Source organism: Eubalaena glacialis, chromosome 10, assembly GCF_028564815.1.
Source record: "Eubalaena glacialis isolate mEubGla1 chromosome 10, mEubGla1.1.hap2.+ XY, whole genome shotgun sequence".
Taxonomy (NCBI): Eukaryota; Metazoa; Chordata; class Mammalia; order Artiodactyla; family Balaenidae; genus Eubalaena; species Eubalaena glacialis.
This window is the reverse complement of record NC_083725.1, coordinates 34,126,890-34,140,208: the sequence shown is the minus strand read 5'-3', so window position 1 is coordinate 34,140,208 and position 13,319 is coordinate 34,126,890.

Here is a 13,319-nt window from a genome sequence, read left to right as displayed (position 1 = left end):
AGGTTTCATAATGGCAAAAGAAGCCTTATGCCATCAGTCTCCAATTTCTAGGTTGACACCCAGCATACACGCAGGACCAGAGCTTACTGTCTCTACGCAGTCTTCTGGTACCGAAACGGTTGCTTAAGCAAAGTCCCTAGGAGTCTTGGAAAGCTTACTACCGTGAAACTAAAGCAGAACAGCGATGAAGGCCTCATGGAGCTGCTGCACGCCTCCCGTATTGCCAGCATAATCAGGGCCTTACTTCGAGGCTAGTGCTCACATTGACTTTCACGTTTGGTATAGAGCAGAGCCGGGTGAGCTTCCAACTAGGAACTGGAAGCACAAGGTTTCTTTCGAGAAAACTCATTTTCTTCTATGTGCCATGCCGGCTGTAAGTAAAAGCACGGTAACAACAGTGCTTTTCAGGTAGCTTCGAGGCCGCATGAATGGAGCTTTCAAAACGGGAAAACAAGCCTTGTGCCATCAGTCTCTAATTTCTAGGTTGACACGCAGCATACACGCAGGAGCAGAGCTTCCTGGTTCTACGCAGTGTTCTGGTACTGAAACGGGTGCTGAAGCAAGGCCCCTAGGAGTGTTGAAAAGCTTACTACCTTGAAACTAAAGCAGAACAACGATGAAGGCCTCATGGAGCTGCTGCACGCCTCTCGTTTTGCAAGGATAATCAGGGCCTTACTTCGAAGCTTGGGCTCACGTTGACTTTCACTTTAGGTATAGCGCAGAGCAGGGTGAGCTTCCAACAAGGAACTGGAAACCCAAGGTTTCTTAGGAGAAAACTCATTTTCTTCTCAGAACCATGCCGGCAGTGAGGAAAACCCCGGCAACAACAATGCTTTTCAGGTAGCTTCGAGGCCGCATGAACGGAGCTTTCATAATGGCAAAAGAAGCCTTATGCCATCAGTCTCCAATTTCTAGGTTGACACGCAGCATACACGCAGGACCAGAGCTTACTGTCTCTACGCAGTCTTCTGGTACCGAAACGGTTGCTTAAGCAAAGTCCCTAGGAATGTTGGAAAGCTTACTACCGTGAAACTAAAGCAGAACAGCGATGAAGGCCTCATGGAGCTGCTGCACGCCTCCCGTATTGCCAGCATAATCAGGGCCTTACTTCGAGGCTAGTGCTCACATTGACTTTCACGTTTGGTATAGAGCAGAGCCGGGTGAGCTTCCAACTAGGAACTGGAAGCACAAGGTTTCTTTCGAGAAAACTCATTTTCTTCTATGTGCCATGCCGGCTGTAAGTAAAAGCACGGTAACAACAGTGCTTTTCAGGTAGCTTCGAGGCCGCATGAATGGAGCTTTCAAAACGGGAAAACAAGCCTTGTGCCATCAGTCTCTAATTTCTAGGTTGACACGCAGCATACACGCAGGAGCAGAGCTTCCTGGTTCTACGCAGTGTTCTGGTACTGAAACGGGTGCTGAAGCAAGGCCCCTAGGAGTGTTGAAAAGCTTACTACCTTGAAACTAAAGCAGAACAACGATGAAGGCCTCATGGAGCTGCTGCATGCCTCTCGTTTTGCAAGGATAATCAGGGCCTTACTTCGAAGCTTGGGCTCACGTTGACTTTCACTTTAGGTATAGCGCAGAGCAGGGTGAGCTTCCAACAAGGAACTGGAAACCCAAGGTTTCTTAGGAGAAAACTCATTTTCTTCTCAGAACCATGCCGGCAGTGAGGAAAACCCCGGCAACAACAATGCTTTTCAGGTAGCTTCGAGGCCGCATGAACGGAGCTTTCATAATGGGAAAAGAAGCCTTATGCCATCAGTCTCCAATTTCTAGGTTGACACGCAGCATACACGCAGGACCAGAGCTTACTGTCTCTACGCAGTCTTCTGGTACCGAAACGGTTGCTTAAGCAAAGTCCCTAGGAGTCTTGGAAAGCTTACTACCGTGAAACTAAAGCAGAACAGCGATGAAGGCCTCATGGAGCTGCTGCACGCCTCCCGTTTTGCCACGATAATCAGGGCCTTACTTCGAGGCTAGTGCTCACATTGACTTTCACGTTTGGTATAGAGCAGAGCAGGGTGAGCTTCCAACTAGGAACTGGAAGCACAAGGTTTCTTTCGCGAAAACTCATTTTCTTCTATGAACCATGCCGGCTGTAAGTAAAAGCACGGTAACAACAGTGCTTTTCAGGTAGCTTCGGGGCAGCATCAACGGAGCTTTCATAATGGGAAAACTAGCCTTGTGCCATCAGACTCTAATTTCTAGGTTGACACGCAGCATACACGCAGGAACAGAGCTTCCTGGTTCTACGCAGTGTTCTGGTACTGAAACGGGTGCTGAAGCAAGTCCCGTAGGAGGGTTGAAAAGCTTACTACCTTGAAACTAAAGCAGAACAACGATGAAGGCCTCATGGAGCTGCTGCACGCCTCTCGTTTTGCAAGGATAATCAGGGCCTTACTTCGAAGCTTGGGCTCACGTTGACTTTCACTTTAGGTATAGCGCAGAGCAGGGTGAGCTTCCAACAAGGAACTGGAAACCCAAGGTTTCTTAGGAGAAAACTCAGTTTCTTCTCAGAACCATGCCGGCAGTGAGGAAAACCCCGGCAACAACAATGCTTTTCAGGTAGCTTCGAGGCCGCATGAACGGAGCTTTCATAATGGCAAAAGAAGCCTTATGCCATCAGTCTCCAATTTCTAGGTTGACACGCAGCATACACGCAGAACCAGAGCTTACTGTCTCTACGCAGTGTTCTGGTACTGAAACGGTTGCTTAAGCAAAGTCCCTAGGAATGTTGGAAAGCTTACTACCGTGAAACTAAAGCAGAACAGCGATGAAGGCCTCATGGAGCTGCTGCACGCCTCCCGTATTGCCAGCATAATCAGGGCCTTACTTCGAGGCTAGTGCTCACATTGACTTTCACGTTTGGTATAGAGCAGAGCCGGGTGAGCTTCCAACTAGGAACTGGAAGCACAAGGTTTCTTTCGAGAAAACTCATTTTCTTCTATGTGCCATGCCGGCTGTAAGTAAAAGCACGGTAACAACAGTGCTTTTCAGGTAGCTTCGAGGCCGCATGAATGGAGCTTTCAAAACGGGAAAACAAGCCTTGTGCCATCAGTCTCTAATTTCTAGGTTGACACGCAGCATACACGCAGGAGCAGAGCTTCCTGGTTCTACGCAGTGTTCTGGTACTGAAACGGGTGCTGAAGCAAGGCCCCTAGGAGTGTTGAAAAGCTTACTACCTTGAAACTAAAGCAGAACAACGATGAAGGCCTCATGGAGCTGCTGCACGCCGCTCGTTTTGCAAGGATAATCAGGGCCTTACTTCGAAGCTTGGGCTCACGTTGACTTTCACTTTAGGTATAGCGCAGAGCAGGGTGAGCTTCCAACAAGGAACTGGAAAACCAAGGTTTCTTAGGAGAAAACTCATTTTCTTCTCAGAACCATGCCGGCAGGGAGGAAAACCCCGGCAACAACAATGCTTTTCAGGTAGCTTCGAGGCCGCATGAACGGAGCTTTCATAATGGCAAAAGAAGCCTTATGCCATCAGTCTCCAATTTCTAGGTTGACACGCAGCATACACGCAGGACCAGAGCTTACTGTCTCTACGCAGTCTTCTGGTACCGAAACGGTTGCTTAAGCAAAGTCCCTAGGAATGTTGGAAAGCTTACTACCGTGAAACTAAAGCAGAACAGCGATGAAGGCCTTATGGAGCTGCTGCACGCCTCCCGTATTGCCAGCATAATCAGGGCCTTACTTCGAGGCTAGTGCTCACATTGACTTTCACGTTTGGTATAGAGCAGAGCCGGGTGAGCTTCCAACTAGGAACTGGAAGCACAAGGTTTCTTTCGAGAAAACTCATTTTCTTCTATGTGCCATGCCGGCTGTAAGTAAAAGCACGGTAACAACAGTGCTTTTCAGGTAGCTTCGAGGCCGCATGAATGGAGCTTTCAAAACGGGAAAACAAGCCTTGTGCCATCAGTCTCTAATTTCTAGGTTGACACGCAGCATACACGCAGGAGCAGAGCTTCCTGGTTCTACGCAGTGTTCTGGTACTGAAACGGGTGCTGAAGCAAGGCCCCTAGGAGTGTTGAAAAGCTTACTACCTTGAAACTAAAGCAGAACAACGATGAAGGCCTCATGGAGCTGCTGCATGCCTCTCGTTTTGCAAGGATAATCAGGGCCTTACTTCGAAGCTTGGGCTCAGGTTGACTTTCACTTTAGGTATAGCGCAGAGCAGGGTGAGCTTCCAACAAGGAACTGGAAACCCAAGGTTTCTTAGGAGAATACTCATTTTCTTCTCAGAACCATGCCGGCAGTGAGGAAAACCCCGGCAACAACAATGCTTTTCAGGTAGCTTCGAGGCCGCATGAACGGAGCTTTCATAATGGCAAAAGAAGCCTTATGCCATCAGTCTCCAATTTCTAGGTTGACACGCAGCATACACGCACGACCAGAGCTTACTGTCTCTACGCAGTCTTCTGGTACCGAAACGGTTGCTTAAGCAAAGTCCCTAGGAATGTTGGAAAGCTTACTACCGTGAAACTAAAGCAGAACAGCGATGAAGGCCTCATGGAGCTGCTGCACGCCTCCCGTATTGCCAGCATAATCAGGGCCTTACTTCGAGGCTAGTGCTCACATTGACTTTCACGTTTGGTATAGAGCAGAGCCGGGTGAGCTTCCAACTAGGAACTGGAAGCACAAGGTTTCTTTCGAGAAAACTCATTTTCTTCTATGTGCCATGCCGGCTGTAAGTAAAAGCACGGTAACAACAGTGCTTTTCAGGTAGCTTCGAGGCCGCATGAATGGAGCTTTCAAAACGGGAAAACAAGCCTTGTGCCATCAGTCTCTAATTTCTAGGTTGACACGCAGCATACACGCAGGAGCAGAGCTTCCTGGTTCTACGCAGTGTTCTGGTACTGAAACGGGTGCTGAAGCAAGTCCCCTAGGAGTGTTGAAAAGCTTACTACCTTGAAACTAAAGCAGAACAACGATGAAGGCCTCATGGAGCTGCTGCATGCCGCTCGTTTTGCAAGGATAATCAGGGCCTTACTTCGAAGCTTGGGCTCAGGTTGACATTCACTTTAGGTATAGCGCAGAGCAGGGTGAGCTTCCAACAAGGAACTGGAAACCCAAGGTTTCTTAGGAGAAAACTCATTTTCTTCTCAGAACCATGCCGGCAGTGAGGAAAACCCCGGCAACAACAATGCTTTTCAGGTAGCTTCGAGGCCGCATGAACGGAGCTTTCATAATGGGAAAAGAAGCCTTATGCCATGAGTCTCCAATTTCTAGGTTGACACGCAGCATACACGCAGGACCAGAGCTTACTGTCTCTACGCAGTCTTCTGGTACCGAAACGGTTGCTTAAGCAAAGTCCCTAGGAATGTTGGAAAGCTTACTACCGTGAAACTAAAGCAGAACAGCGATGAAGGCCTCATGGAGCTGCTGCACGCCTCCCGTTTTGCCAGGATAATCAGGGCCTTACTTCGAGGCTAGTGCTCACATTGACTTTCACGTTTGGTATAGAGCAGAGCCGGGTGAGCTTCCAACTAGGAACTGGAAGCACAAGGTTTCTTTCGAGAAAACTCATTTTCTTCTATGTGCCATGCCGGCTGTAAGTAAAAGCACGGTAACAACAGTGCTTTTCAGGTAGCTTCGGGGCCGCATCAACGGAGCTTTCATAATGGGAAAACTAGCCTTGTGCCGTCAGCCTCTAATTTCTAGGTTGACACGCAGCATACACGCAGGAGCAGAGCTTCCTGGTTCTACGCAGTGTTCTGGTACTGAAACGGGTGCTGAAGCAAGGCCCCTAGGAGTGTTGAAAAGCTTACTACCTTGAAACTAAAGCAGAACAACGATGAAGGCCTCATGGAGCTGCTGCACGCCTCTCGTTTTGCAAGGATAATCAGGGCCTTACTTCGAAGCTTGGGCTCACGTTGACTTTCACTTTAGGTATAGCGCAGAGCAGGGTGAGCTTCCAACAAAGAACTGGAAACCCAAGGTTTCTTAGGAGAAAACTCATTTTCTCCTCAGAACCATGCCGGCAGTGAGGAAAACCCCGGCAACAACAATGCTTTTCAGGTAGCTTCGAGGCCGCATGAACGGAGCTTTCATAATGGGAAAAGAAGCCTTATGCCATCAGTCTCCAATTTCTAGGTTGACACGCAGCATACACGCAGGACCAGAGCTTACTGTCTCTACGCAGTGTTCTGGTACCGAAACGGTTGCTTAAGCAAAGTCCCTAGGAGTCTTGGAAAGCTTACTACCGTGAAACTAAAGCAGAACAGCGATGAAGGCCTCATGGAGCTGCTGCACGCCTCCCGTTTTGCCAGGATAATCAGGGCCTTACTTCGAGGCTAGTGCTCACATTGACTTTCACGTTTGGTATAGAGCAGAGCCGGGTGAGCTTCCAACTAGGAACTGGAAGCACAAGGTTTCTTTCGAGAAAACTCATTTTCTTCTATGTGCCATGCCGGCTGTAAGTAAAAGCACGGTAACAACAGTGCTTTTCAGGTAGCTTCGGGGCCGCATCAACGGAGCTTTCATAATGGGAAAACTAGCCTTGTGCCGTCAGTCTCTAATTTCTAGGTTGACACGCAGCATACACGCAGGAGCAGAGCTTCCTGGTTCTACGCAGTATTCTGGTACTGAAACGGGTGCTGAAGCAAGGCCCCTAGGAGTGTTGAAAAGCTTACTACCTTGAAACTAAAGCAGAACAACGATGAAGGCCTCATGGAGCTGCTGCACGCCTCTCGTTTTGCAAGGATAATCAGGGCCTTACTTCGAAGCTTGGGCTCACGTTGACTTTCACTTTAGGTATAGCGCAGAGCAGGGTGAGCTTCCAACAAGGAACTGGAAACCCAAGGTTTCTTAGGAGAAAACTCATTTTCTTCTCAGAACCATGCCGGCAGTGAGGACAACCCCGGCAACAACAATGCTTTTCAGGTAGCTTCGAGGCCGCATGAACGGAGCTTTCATAATGGCAAAAGAAGCCTTATGCCATCAGTCTCCAATTTCTAGGTTGACACGCAGCATACACGCAGGACCAGAGCTTACTGTCTCTACGCAGTCTTCTGGTACCGAAACGGTTGCTTAAGCAAAGTCCCTAGGAATGTTGGAAAGCTTACTACCGTGAAACTAAAGCAGAACAGCGATGAAGGCCTCATGGAGCTGCTGCACGCCTCCCGTATTGCCAGCATAATCAGGGCCTTACTTCGAGGCTAGTGCTCACATTGACTTTCACGTTTGGTATAGAGCAGAGCCGGGTGAGCTTCCAACTAGGAACTGGAAGCACAAGGTTTCTTTCGAGAAAACTCATTTTCTTCTATGTGCCATGCCGGCTGTAAGTAAAAGCACGGTAACAACAGTGCTTTTCAGGTAGCTTCGAGGCCGCATGAATGGAGCTTTCAAAACGGGAAAACAAGCCTTGTGCCATCAGTCTCTAATTTCTAGGTTGACACGCAGCATACACGCAGGAGCAGAGCTTCCTGGTTCTACGCAGTGTTCTGGTACTGAAACGGGTGCTGAAGCAAGGCCCCTAGGAGTGTTGAAAAGCTTACTACCTTGAAACTAAAGCAGAACAGCGATGAAGGCCTCATGGAGCTGCTGCACGCCTCTAGTTTTGCAAGGATAATCAGGGCCTTACTTCGAAGCTTGGGCTCACGTTGACTTTCACTTTAGGTATAGCGCAGAGCAGGGTGAGCTTCCAACAAGGAACTGGAAACCCAAGGTTTCTTAGGAGAAAACTCATTTTCTTCTCAGAACCATGCCGGCAGTGAGGAAAACCCCGGCAACAACAATGCTTTTCAGGTAGCTTCGAGGCCGCATGAACGGAGCTTTCATAATGGCAAAAGAAGCCTTATGCCATCAGTCTCCAATTTCTAGGTTGACACGCAGCATACACGCAGGACCAGAGCTTACTGTCTCTACGCAGTCTTCTGGTACCGAAACGGTTGCTTAAGCAAAGTCCCTAGGAATGTTGGAAAGCTTACTACCGTGAAACTAAAGCAGAACAGCGATGAAGGCCTCATGGAGCTGCTGCACGCCTCCCGTATTGCCAGCATAATCAGGGCCTTACTTCGAGGCTAGTGCTCACATTGACTTTCACGTTTGGTATAGAGCAGAGCCGGGTGAGCTTCCAAGTAGGAACTGGAAGCACAAGGTTTCTTTCGAGAAAACTCATTTTCTTCTATGTGCCATGCCGGCTGTAAGTAAAAGCACGGTAACAACAGTGCTTTTCAGGTAGCTTCGAGGCCGCATGAATGGAGCTTTCAAAACGGGAAAACAAGCCTTGTGCCATCAGTCTCTAATTTCTAGGTTGACACGCAGCATACACGCAGGAGCAGAGCTTCCTGGTTCTACGCAGTGTTCTGGTACTGAAACGGGTGCTGAAGCAAGGCCCCTAGGAGTGTTGAAAAGCTTACTACCTTGAAACTAAAGCAGAACAACGATGAAGGCCTCATGGAGCTGCTGCATGCCTCTCGTTTTGCAAGGATAATCAGGGCCTTACTTCGAAGCTTGGGCTCAGGTTGACATTCACTTTAGGTATAGCGCAGAGCAGGGTGAGCTTCCAACAAGGAACTGGAAACCCAAGGTTTCTTAGGAGAAAACTCATTTTCTTCTCAGAACCATGCCGGCAGTGAGGAAAACCCCGGCAACAACAATGCTTTTCAGGTAGCTTCGAGGCCGCATGAACGGAGCTTTCATAATGGGAAAAGAAGCCTTATGCCATCAGTCTCCAATTTCTAGGTTGACACGCAGCATACACGCAGGACCAGAGCTTACTGTCTCTACGCAGTGTTCTGGTACCGAAACGGTTGCTTAAGCAAAGTCCCTAGGAGTCTTGGAAAGCTTACTACCGTGAAACTAAAGCAGAACAGCGATGAAGGCCTCATGGAGCTGCTGCACGCCTCCCGTTTTGCCAGGATAATCAGGGCCTTACTTCGAGGCTAGTGCTCACATTGACTTTCACGTTTGGTATAGAGCAGAGCCGGGTGAGCTTCCAACTAGGAACTGGAAGCACAAGGTTTCTTTCGAGAAAACTCATTTTCTTCTATGTGCCATGCCGGCTCTAAGTAAAAGCACGGTAACAACAGTGCTTTTCAGGTAGCTTCGGGGCCGCATCAACGGAGCTTTCATAATGGGAAAACTAGCCATGTGCCGTCAGCCTCTAATTTCTAGGTTGACACGCAGCATACACGCAGGAGCAGAGCTTCCTGGTTCTACGCAGTGTTCTGGTACTGAAACGGGTGCTGAAGCAAGGCCCCTAGGAGTGTTGAAAAGCTTACTACCTTGAAACTAAAGCAGAACAACGATGAAGGCCTCATGGAGCTGCTGCACGCCTCTCGTTTTGCAAGGATAATCAGGGCCTTACTTCGAAGCTTGGGCTCACGTTGACTTTCACTTTAGGTATAGCGCAGAGCAGGGTGAGCTTCCAACAAGGAACTGGAAACCCAAGGTTTCTTAGGAGAAAACTCATTTTCTTCTCAGAACCATGCCGGCAGTGAGGAAAACCCCGGCAACAACAATGCTTTTCAGGTAGCTTCGAGGCCGCATGAACGGAGCTTTCATAATGGGAAAAGAAGCCTTATGCCATCAGTCTCCAATTTCTAGGTTGACACGCAGCATACACGCAGGACCAGAGCTTACTGTCTCTACGCAGTGTTCTGGTACCGAAACGGTTGCTTAAGCAAAGTCCCTAGGAGTCTTGGAAAGCTTACTACCGTGAAACTAAAGCAGAACAGCGATGAAGGCCTCATGGAGCTGCTGCACGCCTCCCGTTTGCCAGGATAATCAGGGCCTTACTTCGAGGCTAGTGCTCACATTGACTTTCACGTTTGGTATAGAGCAGAGCCGGGTGAGCTTCCAACTAGGAACTGGAAGCACAAGGTTTCTTTCGAGAAAACTCATTTTCTTCTATGTGCCATGCCGGCTCTAAGTAAAAGCACGGTAACAACAGTGCTTTTCAGGTAGCTTCGGGGCCGCATCAACGGAGCTTTCATAATGGGAAAACTAGCCATGTGCCGTCAGCCTCTAATTTCTAGGTTGACACGCAGCATACACGCAGGAGCAGAGCTTCCTGGTTCTACGCAGTGTTCTGGTACTGAAACGGGTGCTGAAGCAAGGCCCCTAGGAGTGTTGAAAAGCTTACTACCTTGAAACTAAAGCAGAACAACGATGAAGGCCTCATGGAGCTGCTGCACGCCTCTCGTTTTGCAAGGATAATCAGGGCCTTACTTCGAAGCTTGGGCTCACGTTGACTTTCACTTTAGGTATAGCGCAGAGCAGGGTGAGCTTCCAACAAGGAACTGGAAACCCAAGGTTTCTTAGGAGAAAACTCATTTTCTTCTCAGAACCATGCCGGCAGTGAGGAAAACCCCGGCAACAACAATGCTTTTCAGGTAGCTTCGAGGCCGCATGAACGGAGCTTTCATAATGGGAAAAGAAGCCTTATGCCATCAGTCTCCAATTTCTAGGTTGACACGCAGCATACACGCAGGACCAGAGCTTACTGTCTCTACGCAGTGTTCTGGTACCGAAACGGTTGCTTAAGCAAAGTCCCTAGGAGTCTTGGAAAGCTTACTACCGTGAAACTAAAGCAGAACAGCGATGAAGGCCTCATGGAGCTGCTGCACGCCTCCCGTTTGCCAGGATAATCAGGGCCTTACTTCGAGGCTAGTGCTCACATTGACTTTCACGTTTGGTATAGAGCAGAGCCGGGTGAGCTTCCAACTAGGAACTGGAAGCACAAGGTTTCTTTCGAGAAAACTCATTTTCTTCTATGTGCCATGCCGGCTGTAAGTAAAAGCACGGTAACAACAGTGCTTTTCAGGTAGCTTCGAGGCCGCATGAATGGAGCTTTCAAAACGGGAAAACAAGCCTTGTGCCATCAGTCTCTAATTTCTAGGTTGACACGCAGCATACACGCAGGAGCAGAGCTTCCTGGTTCTACGCAGTGTTCTGGTAGTGAAACGGGTGCTGAAGCAAGGCCCCTAGGAGTGTTGAAAAGCTTACTACCTTGAAACTAAAGCAGAACAACGATGAAGGCCTCATGGAGCTGCTGCACGCCTCTCGTTTTGCAAGGATAATCAGGGCCTTACTTCGAAGCTTGGGCTCACGTTGACTTTCACTTTAGGTATAGCGCAGAGCAGGGTGAGCTTCCAACAAGGAACTGGAAACCCAAGGTTTCTTAGGAGAAAACTCATTTTCTTCTCAGAACCATGCCGGCAGTGAGGAAAACCCCGGCAACAACAATGCTTTTCAGGTAGCTTCGAGGCCGCATGAACGGAGCTTTCATAATGGCAAAAGAAGCCTTATGCCATCAGTCTCCAATTTCTAGGTTGACACCCAGCATACACGCAGGACCAGAGCTTACTGTCTCTACGCAGTCTTCTGGTACCGAAACGGTTGCTTAAGCAAAGTCCCTAGGAATGTTGGAAAGCTTACTACCGTGAAACTAAAGCAGAACAGCGATGAAGGCCTCATGGAGCTGCTGCACGCCTCCCGTATTGCCAGGATAATCAGGGCCTTACTTCGAGGCTAGTGCTCACATTGACTTTCACGTTTGGTATAGAGCAGAGCCGGGTGAGCTTCCAACTAGGAACTGGAAGCACAAGGTTTCTTTCGAGAAAACTCATTTTCTTCTATGTGCCATGCCGGCTGTAAGTAAAAACACGGTAACAACAGTGCTTTTCAGGTAGCTTCGGGGCCGCATCAACGGAGCTTTCATAATGGGAAAACTAGCCTTGTGCCGTCAGTCTCTAATTTCTAGGTTGACACGCAGCATACACGCAGGAGCAGAGCTTCCTGGTTCTACGCAGTGTTCTGGTACTGAAACGGGTGCTGAAGCAAGGCCCCTAGGAGTGTTGAAAAGCTTACTACCTTGAAACTAAAGCAGAACAACGATGAAGGCCTCATGGAGCTGCTGCATGCCTCTCGTTTTGCAAGGATAATCAGGGCCTTACTTCGAAGCTTGGGCTCAGGTTGACATTCACTTTAGGTATAGCGCAGAGCAGGGTGAGCTTCCAACAAGGAACTGGAAACCCAAGGTTTCTTAGGAGAAAACTCATTTTCTCCTCAGAACCATGCCGGCAGTGAGGAAAACCCCGGCAACAACAATGCTTTTCAGGTAGCTTCGAGGCCGCATGAACGGAGCTTTCATAATGGGAAAAGAAGCCTTATGCCATCAGTCTCCAATTTCTAGGTTGACTCGCAGCATACACGCAGGACCAGAGCTTACTGTCTCTACGCAGTGTTCTGGTACCGAAACGGTTGCTTAAGCAAAGTCCCTAGGAATGTTGGAAAGCTACTACCGTGAAACTAAAGCAGAACAGCGATGAAGGCCTCATGGAGCTGCTGCACGCCTCCCGTATTGCCAGCATAATCAGGGCCTTACTTCTAGGCTAGTGCTCACATTGACTTTCACGTTTGGTATAGAGCAGAGCCGGGTGAGCTTCCAACTAGGAACTGGAAGCACAAGGTTTCTTTCGAGAAAACTCATTTTCTTCTATGTGCCATGCCGGCTCTAAGTAAAAGCACGGTAACAACAGTGCTTTTCAGGTAGCTTCGAGGCCGCATGAATGGAGCTTTCAAAACGGGAAAACAAGCCTTGTGCCATCAGTCTCTAATTTCTAGGTTGACACGCAGCATACACGCAGGAGCAGAGCTTCCTGGTTCTACGCAGTGTTCTGGTACTGAAACGGGTGCTGAAGCAAGGCCCCTAGGAGTGTTGAAAAGCTTACTACCTTGAAACTAAAGCAGAACAACGATGAAGGCCTCATGGAGCTGCTGCACGCCTCTCGTTTTGCAAGGATAATCAGGGCCTTACTTCGAAGCTTGGGCTCACGTTGACTTTCACTTTAGGTATAGCGCAGAGCAGGGTGAGCTTCCAACAAGGAACTGGAAACCCAAGGTTTCTTAGGAGAAAACTCATTTTCTTCTCAGAACCATGCTGGCAGTGAGGAAAACCCCGGCAACAACAATGCTTTTCAGGTAGCTTCGAGGCCGCATGAACGGAGCTTTCATAATGGGAAAAGAAGCCTTATGCCATCAGTCTCCAATTTCTAGGTTGACACGCAGCATACACGCAGGACCAGAGCTTACTGTCTCTACGCAGTGTTCTGGTACCGAAACGGTTGCTTAAGCAAAGTCCCTAGGAGTCTTGGAAAGCTTACTACCGTGAAACTAAAGCAGAACAGCGATGAAGGCCTCATGGAGCTGCTGCACGCCTCCCGTTTTGCCAGGATAATCAGGGCCTTACTTCGAGGCTAGTGCTCACATTGACTTTCACGTTTGGTATAGAGCAGAGCCGGGTGAGCTTCCAACTAGGAACTGGAAGCACAAGGTTTCTTTCGAGAAAACTCATTTTCTTCTATGTG